Source organism: Pezoporus flaviventris, unplaced genomic scaffold (assembly GCF_033815535.1).
Source record: "Pezoporus flaviventris isolate CSIRO_AGI_PZ_B2104156 unplaced genomic scaffold, CSIRO_AGI_Pfla_v1 ptg000016l, whole genome shotgun sequence".
Classification (NCBI taxonomy): Eukaryota; Metazoa; Chordata; class Aves; order Psittaciformes; family Psittacidae; genus Pezoporus; species Pezoporus flaviventris.
Genome location: NW_026892564.1, coordinates 1,111,755 through 1,125,490, shown reverse-complemented (window position 1 = coordinate 1,125,490; position 13,736 = coordinate 1,111,755). Strand labels below are relative to the sequence as shown.

The 13,736-nt window shown below is 41.9% G+C and overlaps 1 protein-coding gene across 1 annotated transcript in view; it reads left to right on the top strand.

Moving 5' to 3' along the window:
• Positions 1-7,051: 7,051 nt before the first annotated feature.
• Positions 7,052-13,736, top strand: part of ELK3 (ETS transcription factor ELK3) — a 39,867-nt gene continuing 33,182 nt past the window's right edge. The window contains exon 1 of the mRNA XM_061454562.1: positions 7,052-7,204. The gene's annotated coding sequence lies outside the window, so the exon portion shown is untranslated. The remainder of the gene's footprint in view (positions 7,205-13,736) is intronic.

The following is a 13,736-nucleotide window of genomic DNA, read 5'->3' as shown; positions in this document are numbered from 1 at the left end:
GCGTAGCATCCTCCTTTTAACAGAATGAGCAAGTATCAGACTAACAAGTTGATACTGCAATCTGTGTAGGTCTTTGATGGAACTTGCTATTTAACCAAAGACTCCCTGAAAACCAGTTCCACAATAAATCCCTGATTGAAATCCACTGAAGTCGAAAGAAACTTGTCATAACCTCAACACCTTTACATAAGGGTGTAAGATCTTGCTTCAGCAAAGCTTAGGAATGTACTTAAATCTCGTGTTGCGTGCAGCTGAACTGTGGATGAGAGGGTGATAGGCCAAAACTTCTCCTCACACATGGAGCAGCCACGCCTCACTGCATGATGTCAGTGGTGCGATACAGCCATGTTAGCTATTTCTATAGGTTTGTGGTTGCTGAATTTATTTTGTATTAAGCACAACGTAAGAGCACATTGCTAACTTTTAAGAACTTGTTTAGCAAGTATGGACTTAGGCTTGTTTTCATAGTCTTTTGCTAAGTCTGGTTATCCATAACCAGAGCCTAATTCTGGTTGTGAAGGAGCCTACAGTTTGTACAAAAAAAAGCTTTCAATGTAAATATGGCATCTCTTGATAACACCCAGTCAAGAGTGAACAACAGCCAACGCAATATACATATTACTGTAGTTTTGGCTGCACATCAGCAGTCTTCTTAGAACTGTAACTGTCACTAGTATGTGATAAAAAGGTATCAGGTGGGCAAATAGGTATCAGCTTTTCAACACGTATATTTAAGGCACAGGCAGGACACCATTCCTGATCCTGATAAAGCAAACCACTATATGAAAGATGTATGAAATGGGAATTTTTGGAGTAACAAGATCAAGTTTGCATTGCAAGCCTATGTTACTTGATTTTTTTAGAGGGATCAAACGTTGTCACTTTTAAATGACTTAGATGTATCTCCTGAAAGCTTTTCATACTTGTAGTTTAAATGTACAGTGAAAAAAAACCTGAATAAACCCCTTTCATAGACGGTTGAAAACTGATTCCCCATTTCAGCTGTACTGAAGGCAGAATATAGATCTGAGGGATATCTGTGTCTTTAACATTAAGCACATAATCTGGGCAGTTGAGTTAGCTGAGGAGCCTTGCCAGGATCCCTGCGTAGTCAGTAGAGAGAAGTGGGCACCTCTGGATCACTCACACCAGGGTCCTAACTTACATGCTTTGAATTGTTTTCTGAAGTCTCTCTCTGCTACCATTCACCAAGAAAAATGAGTGTACGTGCACATGTAAGGCAAAGGCGTTATGACACATTCATTTTTCAACTTTTTGTGTAATGTGAAATGTGACTTAGAAAAAGGATTTTCTAGCAAGCAGAAGGCAGCTACAATTATGCTGACAGAAGTAATTTCCCATGAGAAACACATAACACATGTACTTTCTGGTCTGCACCAGTCATTGGTTAATGGGTTAGTTTTGACTTTTAAAATGTAAAGATATTTTTAAGATTTACTTGATTTTCAAAAGTGCCTTTTATATGAGGTTTATAATCAAGGCTATGGAGGGTGAGAATAGGGGGGGCTTTAAGAAAACATAATATAGATATAATATATGCATAATATAATATGATTTTATTAGAAAACACACATCAAGAACATGCATAATTAATTTGTAACTACAAACATGATAATACAATCATTGGAACATCATAATCAAATACAGGGTAATCAGAAGAGAAAGGAATATTGTCATTTACACTTAACTGAAAATTGTTAAGTAGAAATGTGTCCTAAAGTTTGTGTCATACTGGGAAATATAAAAGCTATAAAGTCACATGTTGAAAATAAGATCATTCATCATTCAAAAAAGTGAGAATTAGTGTGGGCTGAATAGAAGTGGCAGTGAGCTGCGCTCCATTTGACCAAAAGCACTTGAGAACAGTAAAAGTCGTTTAATTACGTTCAGATGCTACAGTGATATTTCACAGTAGAAACACCTTAGTTAAGTTATATTTAGAGATTAGGTTAGAATAAAGTAGACAGATGGGAGACAGGGCAAAAAAAAAGAGAGACCAATAAAATGTAATTAAAGTTCTAGCTCAGACCTTTAATTAATTAGCTTGGAAAAGAAATTGCAGTAAAACTGATTGACGGATTTCAGAGAAGCACAGTGACCTCTGAAGTAGTTAATCTTTCCAGTTAACTTAGTCCTCACGGTTATGCAAAGGTTCTTGGAATCCTCTTTCCCTGTTTTCATGGGTTGCTCATTTAGGTGCTACAGGCTCCTTCAACACGCAGCAACACAGCATTCCTTAAATGACAAAAAATCATCGGCAATTACACTGCACACAGAAGGTAATTCCTTATAAATCTTTCATTAAGAATGCAAACCTAATGAAATTGTACACACAAGTGATGCTTTTACTTCAAACATGTTGGGTCATGTGCTTTCTTCCACAACATACAGGGAAAGCAAAACATTCCGGAAAGCAAAAATGTGCCAGAGGAAGAGGAGTGCAAAAGCAGTAATTTCCCCCAAACACTCCTTCCTGATCAAACACCACAGCCTTCCGGGTGTGGGTAGGGGAGAGGAAGAAATCCTTGAGGTCTCCAAAACATCATTCCCTTAAGACTGAGGGAAGATTTCTAATTGCAGCCCAGCAGTAATTCTCATTCACAGCCTGTCACAAGGGACTGCAACATGGTCCTGGAGGAAGACAGAAGTCCCTGGGAGGATGGAAGAGGCTCCCGCTTTCTTGCCAAGGTCATACCATCTGCACAGGATACTTGTTTCATGGTGTGAAGAAACACCCTTCTCCTGCTTCTAACAGAAAATAGTTGAGGTTAAAACTTGCAGAATTTCTTTGTTCCAGAAAGTGTGGCATGAGGTTTCGAACCTTCTGATGATGACATGCAATTTTTTTACTGACTCATCTGATCCAACTTTGAACAAGAGGTTTCTCAACATCAAACACAGTTCTGTTGATGTCTTCCATCTAAAAATTTTTCTAAAGCTCACAATTTTACTCCAGATAGCTCAGCAAAAACCCCAGGAAGAAATAATGCTTGTCAGGGAACAATGCGCAGTCGAGTTTCCCTGGGCTTACAGTCAGTGCTACACCCTGGAGGTAGCACTTTACAGTACTGCAGACAGCACTTTTCTTGCCAGTGGAGCTGGCTGTGAGATGAGATAAAACTGAGGACCTGAACACTTTGTGAGCAGTATGGATCCCCCGGGATTTTTTGCAATAATGAAGTTGTTGGCTCTGAAGCCCATGTTTGTCCAGCTACAGGAAAGTGTGAAAGAGAAAAGCCAAACCTGCTAAAGGAATATTCGTCAATAGCGATGCAACATTTGCAAGGCATTTAAATAGTATGTTGTGAAGGGCAACCAAGAATCCTACGTGAATTAGGCCATCATTCCTACTTCTGTAATTAGTTTCTATATACCCACTTTCCAAAATCCCCTGGAAATCCCCCTGTAGCCTGGCAGGTGGTTATTCAAGCTAGAATTAGTAGAAAATAAGAGAGAAGAATGGTTACGAGTGATTCTCCCACAGGATCCATTGTGTTGGTTGTCATAAAGGCAGACACAAATCTGAAGCCTCTTTACTGCAGCGCCTGTCATCTAGAAAGAAATACAAAGTGTTTAGAGAGGGTGAGACAATGTATACATTCATTAAATAGATTCATAATTAAAATATTAAATAAAACAACAATTATTTCCAACTGCTTTCAACTTTGTTCTTGATAATTACACATAATTATAAACATCTATGTACGTTTAAGGAAAACTGTGTGCTACAGAGTGACATTACAATTATTTAATTTAATTTAATAACTTAATTACAGTGGGACTCAAGGCTCAGGGTGAAATTACTCATAAACCTACACCAACACAGATATGAGCCTCAGCCTGAAGAGCTTAAACAGATCTCTGGAGCACAGCAAATTTGCCTTCATTTTTTTGTTTCTTTCTTTTAGAGTGGTTAATTACAGCAGCACATGAGATTTATGAACAATTTAAAAATATGGTAGAAACAATCTGAAAGGACAGACAAAGCCTGGTTTCTTAATTGATGTAATCTAATAAAAATTAGCCAGAATTATAGTCACTAAGCTCGGGAATGCTTTAGGGTGATTTTTTTCAACAGAAGGACAGGTTTATAAATACAGGCTCTTCTACAAACTCTACTATCCTTAGATAAACAGGACACAGGGACATCCTGGGTGCATATGTTTGTTCAAGGATTGCCTGAACCCACCGGATTAGGTCTTTCAGCAGCGGTAACCTGCCTTACTTGTTGAAGGGGAGCTTTCTCTAGTTACACTTAGTCCTTCATGAATGCAACAGCTGTTGTCTGGACCAACTCTGAGCAATGAACAACAATTTCCAAAGTTAAAACCCCAAATCTTCACAGCTTGGGGACAGGACTAGGGCTTTAGAAATAACAGTTGTAATGATAATATGTGCTGATGAATGGATGTGAATTGAGACACAGACATTGACTCTACCAACAAAATAACTAGCATTTTAATGACTACGTTAACAAACAGGTTTTCTGAGTGAAACTGCTTTTGCAGAAGAAAAAGGCTCTTATGCAATGCAAATCTGCAGTTTTCTTTACTCATCCTTTTGTACTTTTGTGTAAAATAATCCGTAAGGATAACTGTAAATCTACATTAAATTAGCCAGGCAGATACCGCAGATGAGAGTTTCAGTAACCATTCTGTTAAGTACAGTGCTGTTATAAAGAACATGGATGTAATTTCAAAAAGTATTTTCCCAATGACATCCATAGTGCTAGAATCAGTAGCCCTGGCCAAGAGCTCCCATTTTCTTCCACATTCGTCAGAGCTTTTGGAATTCCTCAGCATATCCTGATGGCTGTATTCCATTAAACAAGTTCTGCACTTTCTTCTCCAGCATCTATAAGGTAATATGAAGAGCTCTCATCTAGTGGTCATCCAGCCTCCAGCAGCTTGGTTTAGGTTTCTACCTCACTATCTAGACAAAAGTAAGGCTGGTGCTGTCAAAGAAATTCCAGTGCTGTCAACCAAGTTACAGCATAATAAATATCAGAAACATTTCAAGCTTTAAACATCTCTTTAAAGTGTTTACTTTTTGTAAAAGAAAAGAAGTTATACTGTTTTTGAGAGTTTGTTCTCAGATCTCCACACCCACCAATAACCATTCAAGGCAACTCTGGAGTATCTCTGCTTCATCTCTTGTTCACAAAGTCAATGAACATTAAACGTGAAAGACCAATGCTGGTACCCCCAGCTGTCAGTCAAACGTGGTATATCAGCACCATAAGAGCTCCTCTGTCTGCCCTAGTTTTGCAAATCTGGGTCTTCAGTTGTAGTTCACAAACAAAGATTGATTCCTGTGTCCTAACACTTCCAGCAAGGACATTGTCCACTGTGTTTTGATCTAGGAAATACACTGTCTCAAATTAAGCATTTTAATGATTCTGTATTTGGGAAACACAAAATGAGGATTTAGCAGACCTCACATCTACATTCTAAAATTCAGAGTGACTTCTAAAAGGAATTATTTCAGGAAAGTTAAAGTTACTGCACCAGTACCGTATTCTTGCTCCTTCATGTTAGAAAGCAAGAAGGAAGAACCCTGATGGACTTCCACAAGGGACCTGCAATTTGCTCACCACCAGCTGTTCAGATGCTACTGACTAATGCTCAGGGGCCAACTGTGACGACCTTTTTAATTCCATCAGAGCATGCTTTCATTCCCAGTGACACCGTAAGCAAAATCCCAATGGAGTGATGAAAAAAAAATCATTGCTTCTGTGCCAATGCATGTCAAGAACATCCTGAACTGCAGTTATTGGGCTGGATTGATAAATCTTGTGACTGTTAAATAGCTGTGCAGTAACGATTTTAAATCGTTATGCATTGAACATCACTGATGCATTGGTCAGAGAGAAGATAATGTCACTCACTTTGAGAATTTCCAAATGAAGTTAGAAATAGTACAATGCAGATCTATGAGACACAAGTGAAGACACAAAGGATGCAAACTCAAAATACTGGAAATGTGTGCCCTTCAATAAATCCAAACCAACACTTTTATTCTGAGATCTACAACTTGAGGGTCAGAACCTAAATCCCAATTATCCAGCTGGCACTGCCTGGTCTGTCTCTGAGGTATGATGTGAAGCTGGAAGACCTGGCTTGAATTTGATTATTTGAGAACCCCTTGACTTTCAATCTATGTTGTGCAATGGGGCACTGTTTCTGTATTTAGCCATCTGCATGAGGTGCAGCTCCGGAAGGTGGCCAGCGCATCCAGCAAGATCCCACACACCACCAGCCCTTCAACCTCCACTGACCTGAAGTGGAGGCACCCAACACCTTGCTTCACCAGCATCTGAGCCCCCAGCGTGGTGGCACAAGAACAGACACCTTTACCAAGGCCAATGCCTCACTGAGGCCCCTCCTGATGCTCTGGGAGGACAAAGCACTGCTTGTAAGCATCTCATACCCGTATCCCAGCTGTCACCTGGGGATAAAATGCATGGTAGATGTGCCAACCCTGGAGACATCCAAGGCCAGGCTGGACGTGGTTCTGAGCAACCTGATCTAGTTGAAGACATCCCTGCTCACTGCAGGGGAGTTCGACTAGAGGACCTTTGAAGGTACCTTCTAACCCAAGCTCTTCCATGATTCTACGCTTTTGGGAAAGCACTTGGACGAGCGGGAAGGCGAGAAGCACCGGTGGGCCAAGCGCTGGTCTGTCGGGAAGCTCCTCCCCAGGGGTGTAGCACAGGAAGAGGTGGAGGTCGGGGGAGCCGGCGGAGCTCCTTGAGAGCCTGCGGAGTTACCGTTACCCGTTTTACTATGTGTGTGTCTTATATTACAGCCATGCTGCACATCAGTGGCCAGAGCGAGGGGAGAGGGGAGGAAAAGCCTGTTTACACAGACTGCAAACCGCCTGGGGAATAATGCAGGAAAGGAAGTGAGCCGGCTCTCTGTCTGACTGCTCTGACTTCCTGCTCGCTCTCTCACACGGGCACACACGCACACATACACACACACACACACACACACACACACACACCCGGCCGAAGGGGAAAAAAAAAGGAGAAAAAAAAGGAGGAAAAAAAAAAGTAAAATCAGGATCTCATTACAAGAGCAACAGAGCGTTTGCAGAAGACTGTCAGCATGGAGAACCGGGGGATTTTACCCGGCTCCCTCTAAACTACCAGGAGAGAGCGGAGAAGTCCCTCAGCCGCTGGGTAGGTACAAGTGCTGCTGCGCCTGCCCCGACTCCCGCGAAGTTTCGGGGGCTGCGGGAAGGGGAGTGAAGGGGAGGCCGGCGGCTGCCGCGGGGTTCGGTGCACCCCTCGACGGCGGGGAAGCGGTGCTGGCGGTGAGCAGCGCCGAGGGGCAGCGTGGAGCCCCACACTGGGCCTGGGGTCCCGGGGGTCCTGCCCTGGGGTCGGGCCCGGCCAGCGCTGCCGTGGTGGGGGCAGGGGGTGGCGGTCAGGGAGCGGCGGGTGGAGGGCGCTGGAAGGGGGGGTTCTGCTGCCTCAGGGGGCCCCGCCAGCCCCCGGGAGCGGCGGGTGTAGGTGAGAGGACGGAGCGTCTGTTGGGGAGCAGGCACGGGAGGGGTCGGGGTGTGAGGAGAGGCTGGGGGGGGGGGGTGTGTGCTGCCTGACAGGGAGCAGCGAATCGGGGGGAGCCCCGGGACCCCCGCCGCCCGCAGCTCCCTCAGCGGTGCCGGGTCGTGTCCGGCTGCCGGGGCCGCGCGGGCCTGCCCGGAGCGAGCAGCTTCGTGATAGCGGCGTTTGGGGCGGCGGGGGCCGCCCGGGTGCCGGTCAGGACTGCGGGGGCGCCGTGGGGTCCCCGGCGCCGAGTGGGGCTGGGGGGAATGGAGAAAGGGGAGGGAGGGAGGGTAATGTTCCTGCAGAAACTGCAGAAGGGGCTTTAAAAAAAAAGGGGGGGGGGGGGAGGGAAGTGTCGGGAGAGTTTCTGGCTTGTCTGGAAACAGCAAGACTAATTGCCATGCGCTTCCGGTTTGAAACTGGCAGCAGACAACATCTTGAAAATGAGTCACTGCAGCTCACAAAGAAACTCTGTGGTTTTCTCCCTCTCAGGTTTATGTATTTGCTCCTTTTTACAGTTTCCTTTGTAGTCTTCTGCATTCTGCCCGGCCCTCCCCCTCCCCGCTTTTCTTAGCCAGCCCCTGCCCCAAGACCCCTTGGCCGATGTGGAGAGTTTCCACGAACAACCGAAAAAAACACTAAAAATGTTTGTAAGGAAAGGAAAAAAAAAAAAAAAAAAGAAAAAAGAGCTAGAGAAAGGGAGAGAAAGTGGAGTTGTTTTTGGATCCAGCTTTGCTGAAGGTTAGAGGGACTCTGATGCTGCAGGGGGAAAAAGTTCCCTGAATTTTCCACTGGCTGCAGGAAGAGAGCCCATTTAGTCATGGCTAAGTAATGTCTGCACACACACCAACTAATCTCATTAGGAGTTTCCGTTCCCTAACACAGGAGGGTTTTGTGAAGCCCTGTCAGCCTTTCTAACATTGCAGTTGAAAGGGAGACAAGTTACATCTTTATTTACTTAGGGGTATAGTGCTAACATAAGTTTATGCAATGCAGCATCTTTTGGGTCATGACTCCAAAAGTCAGGTTTCATTTAATTTAAAGCAGAAAGTCGTGGTTCATCTCCTATTTTGCTCATTCAGACTTTTCAATTATTTCTGATAAGGTAGTAGTTTATGCATAAATAGAGAAGTGCAGAAAGGAGGTGCACAGGAAACTACTGTAAGCATATTCTGTGCATCTGTGACAGTTGCATGTAATTGCATGATTAAAAAGCTTGTCCCAAGATACAGAGGTGATGGGCATGTTTGAAAAGTAGATTCACTCATGTAACCTTCCTGTATTGGTGCTTTTGCGTATCTAATTTTCAGGTGATTTTGTAAACACCATTTTTGACTTGGTGGTTTATGTATTATTTCGTGATGATTTATTTTCATAGTGGTCACAAAAGAAGTCTGTGTTCTGAGACAAGGAGGCACAAAAGTACAACATGTAATCAGTTCTAAGTAACGTTAAGTTTGATGGCTTTGTAACGGAAAATAACTGCGATGCTTGGAGGTAGTTGACTTAGTTTCAGGGCCTCAGAGCCTCAGTACAAAAGGTGTGAGAAAAGCAGAATAGAAGGACAGGACCTGGGGATGGGGAGTATCCCGGACTAGCAGATGTCCAGGATGAGAGCAGTTAAACTAACTGATAAGTAGAAGGCCAGGATGATTGCTATGTTATTAATTATTATTACTAATGTTAATTAAGCTTGTTGGGAAAAGTAAATGACCTTTAAAGACCACCACATTTTTGTATGCATGCCGGAAACCTTTTGGAAAATGATGTAATATGCTCAGTAACCATATAAGGATGACCTGTATAGCAATTCGGGGACACACGTTAGGAGGAGCTATCCCCCGTGTCTCCCGGCGCTGCAATAAAGAATACCTGCTTGTCAACTTGAAACTGTTGGCAAGTTTGTTCCTGGAGTTTTCTCCGAACCAGTTCAGAATGAGAAAGATTTTTGTCATGCACCACTGATCTTTAAATTTAAATTAGAAGTTAACAATTTTTTGCAAACAAAAAAGTCTGGACCAAACAAAGAAAAGGGAGTCTTGTATTAAGTGGGTTTTATCTTAAGGAAATGTCAAAAAATGGGCATAAAATTGCATGTAATAGGAAGTAACACTTAGCTACTTACTTGAATTATAATGTGGTAACATTAAATTAGCAAATACTATGAAGAAAAGTAGTACTTGGATGGAGAACTAATTGCAGTGTACCACGTGTATACCTTTGAGGATCTTCAGTGTTTCCCGTACTTCGTATTTCCAAGCTGCGCAGAAAAGTTCATTAACGTCACTTTACAGAGGATGTTTACTAGTGGATCAGTGACACAATCTCTAGACACAGATACCTCTTGATTTCCTAGTTAGATGGAGAAGAATTTTTAGAACAGTGCGTAAACCAGAAAATGCTTAAGTTCTGTTTCAATCAAATGCGGTCATTGGGTAGTGAGAACCGTTTTCCGGTTCTGAAGTTTTATTTCTTTTGTCAAATTCTAAATTTTAGAGAGGTTTCTAATTGGGTGTGATGTTCAGAAATGTGCTGAGTGTGTTATGGAACAGTGTGGCGTACAACACCAAAACTCTCAGTGAAGAGCCCTTCCTAGCTCATGTTATCTCTCTTAGAAATACGGACATAATTTGCCCACTTATTGCATTAAATATTGCTGGAATTTCGGTGTGCCGTCTACCGAATCAGTGTAGGTGAAGCACACACTTTCACACACACAGTTATATATATGGTCTATCTACACTACATAAATTTCATATATTGCATTCACTCAGCATAAGTAAAACCATCTTGATGTCCTCATAGAAAAAAAGATGATGTAGTAATGTACCGCTTGTGTGTTCTGTATATTCGAAAGAGTGCATGAGAAGCAATCCATAGATATGTTAAAAATGCAACATTTCTGTTTGAAACAAAAAGAAAAAAAAATCCAGATATCAAGTAGTGCATGATGTTTCCACTCAGATAATAAAAGTGTCTTAAAGGTGTTTCCACCATATGATTTTGTTCTTTTAACTGCTTTAATTTAAAAAAATACAATAGTGTGTGAGAAGAATACATAGTATCTGCTAAGGGATGAGATATTATCATAATTGCCTCTATCTCAGTTTTCCAAATCACTTCCGTGAGTTGTTCCTAAAAAGAAAAAACCTACAGACGTAGAGCCTTTCTGATACCACCTAGATGCAACAGCTGAAATAAGCAACACATCTCAGCTGCAGCCTACTTTGTAACTCTGTTTATAAACCACTCAGCATATGTATGTTTTTATATGTAGAAACACAAATCTCTTGTTTTATTCACTAGCAGTTCTTACTGCTTACTGATTCAGAGTGGTTCTTTGAGGTGAGAGCCTTGCTTTGTTTTCATGATTTAAGTTTAATGAAATAATATTAAGCAACGGGAGCAAAGACTGACGTATTCCCCTTTGCTGTGCATGAAGACCATTTATGTAAACCTTGCCTTCTCATTGTAATGCCTTTCTTGGGATAGAGGCTTCTTATGATAGAGGTATTCTCATGGGAAGTTATTACTGATCAAGTGACTTAATACAAATGAAGCTGAAAACTGCCTTAGTGAAAAAATCTGTTCTGGAGAACTTAGCAGAAAATGAAAGTAATTTTGCAGGTTCACCAAGGTGCATGGAGCTTGTTGCTTCCTCTGAGGGCTGCATATTTATATGTAGAAAGATAGGTATACGTAATATGGACATGGAGATCCATCAGCTGTACAGAAAATACGAATCTTAGCCTTGGGAATGGAATTGTATAACAACATGTTGCCAAAATAAACAGACATTTGGCTACTAAAGATAAGGAAGAGTGTGATAAGGGTGGGAGAATCAACACACAGTTATTTAGGATGCATGTATTTATAAAAAAAATATTTTAGCAAGTGTATCTTGGTGATGTCACAGTTTGTATGGTCCTGTAGTTACCGTTATCTCTGTGAGTGGATCTCTGTCACAATGCTAAATAATCTAAGGTAGCGAAGAACTGATAAATTAGCTCATACTTCCTGCAAAGATGTGGTGGGTTGGGCTATTTTTGTGCAATTCAGACAATTTATCAGTCCATGGTTTTCTTCTGGCGGTGGTGGTTCCAGTGTGCAGCATGCCTCGATACTGCTGCTGGAATCCACCTGAGAGCCATGATACTCATTACTGGATGCTGTCAGCCTAGGCCTGTTTCAAAGGGTACTTACTGTTGGTTTTGAGCTGCTGCGTATCTTTTGCAACCACACCCAATGGTTCATGCAGCAGGCTGTCACTGATGGGCCTGTGTTGCACTGTGTATCCCTGGATTGATTCACCATGGCTTTTTCCTGGTGTTTCCCACAGTAGGGAATCTCACAGTCTTGAATCATTAGACAGATGTTTACTTCATCTGTGGCTTGTTAAATGAATCAACTAATATTCTGGAGGCTGCTGAGAGCTCATGAAAGACTGAATATGTCTGTTCTTGTGTTGGAGTATTTTGTTGAATAATGAATGATGAAAGAATTAGTCACGATTTTGAGGAGAACATTAAGGTGTAGGCACAGGAAGTCCAGCTCACTGCACTGTAAAATACAAGGCTGCATGTATGGAAGCAAAGCAGATGAAGCACAAAGTACCTCACCTGTGCACTTCACAAAACCAAAATTCATCTTTGCCCTTGAAACTTTCTTTAACTAATTGTGGGTTTATATGCCAGTAATTTATAGGCCAGGTTGGATGGGGCTTTGAGCAACCTGCTCTAGTGGGAGGTGTCCCTGCCCATGGCAGAGGTTTGGAAATGGATGATCTTTAAGGTCCCTTCCAACTCAACCCGTTCTATGACTTTAGAATTATATTAGAATTCGCATTCTTAAGGGTTTGCTGTTTAGAGTGGATTTAAATTTAAAAGCTCTTTGGAGGAGAATTGCTGCTTTTCTGTAAACAAAACATAAAGAAAATACCTGCCATCAGTATTAATATGAAAATATGACTAAGGAACTACATGCCAAATAATTCAATGCAAATTAGTAACTGTATAGTCATTCTGCATTTTTAATTTTGTATGTATACTGTGGTAGTTTTGCAGTACCAAAAAGTACCCTGGAACTGTTGATCTGCTTAATCAGCTGATGCGGTGCTGTGTTTTTGACTTTCAGCCTGGGAACAGTGCTGATAACACTGATGTTTTTAGTTGTTGCTAAGTGATGTTTACCCCAGCCAAGGACTTTTTGAGTCTCATGCTCTGTCAGGGAGGAGGGGAAGCCAGGAGGAAGCAGAGAGAGGACACTTGACCCAAATTAACCAAAGAGGTATTCCAGTACCAGTACCACAGCACATCATGCCTGGTACAGAAACTGGGGGAAGTTTCTCCTATGCTACTATTACTGTAGTAGTACTGTGGTATTTTTGCCTCTCCTTCAGGAGGAATCCACTGCCCCCTGCATGCATGGGTACATGCTGTATTCTGCTCACCTGTATGATGACACCTATGAACTTTTAGGAAAAATATCAATTATGTAAAGAGAAGTTTGTTTCTAAAGACTGTACATGTGCTCTGTCTACATCTGAACGGTTAGGCACAGCTCAGGGTCTTCAGAGGAAGAATTTCTGTAGGAAGCCACAAACTTCCTTTGTTTTGATCTTTTCAGGCACTTAGGCATGTATTTATTTTTGTGTGTGTCGGCACTTCTGTTAATGCACTGAGACAAACTGCATGTTGCAGACATTTAAATGGTAGCTTAAGCCTTGAATGTAGCTAAGGCATTGGAGTAGCTCTTGCTTGCTTTGTGCAAGTGTCCTCCTGGTCTTCCATAGCTCTCAATTTTGCAGTGTCAGGATGTGCTGAATGTGTGAAGGTTATCGCCCATTCTATGGCTTCCCTCAGATACATTTCAGAGAGTCGTTCCAGTCATGCCCATGTCTCTGCTTGCCAATTTACTAGACATTTGAAGATTCAGGGTATAGCTTGGATAATCTTTGCAAATACCAATTATTACACTAATGTATTTTGGCTTGCATGCAAACAACCCTGTCTTCATTTCTTCTGCTTTAAAGTGTACAGTTTTTTTAATCTTGTTGATCCTAACTTGAAGACCTACTGAGGTAGTAGGAGAGGAAAATTTGCATCTTACACATTGTCTTTAGTTTGAGCTGTCATTAAATTATGTAATGGATCATTTGATTGTA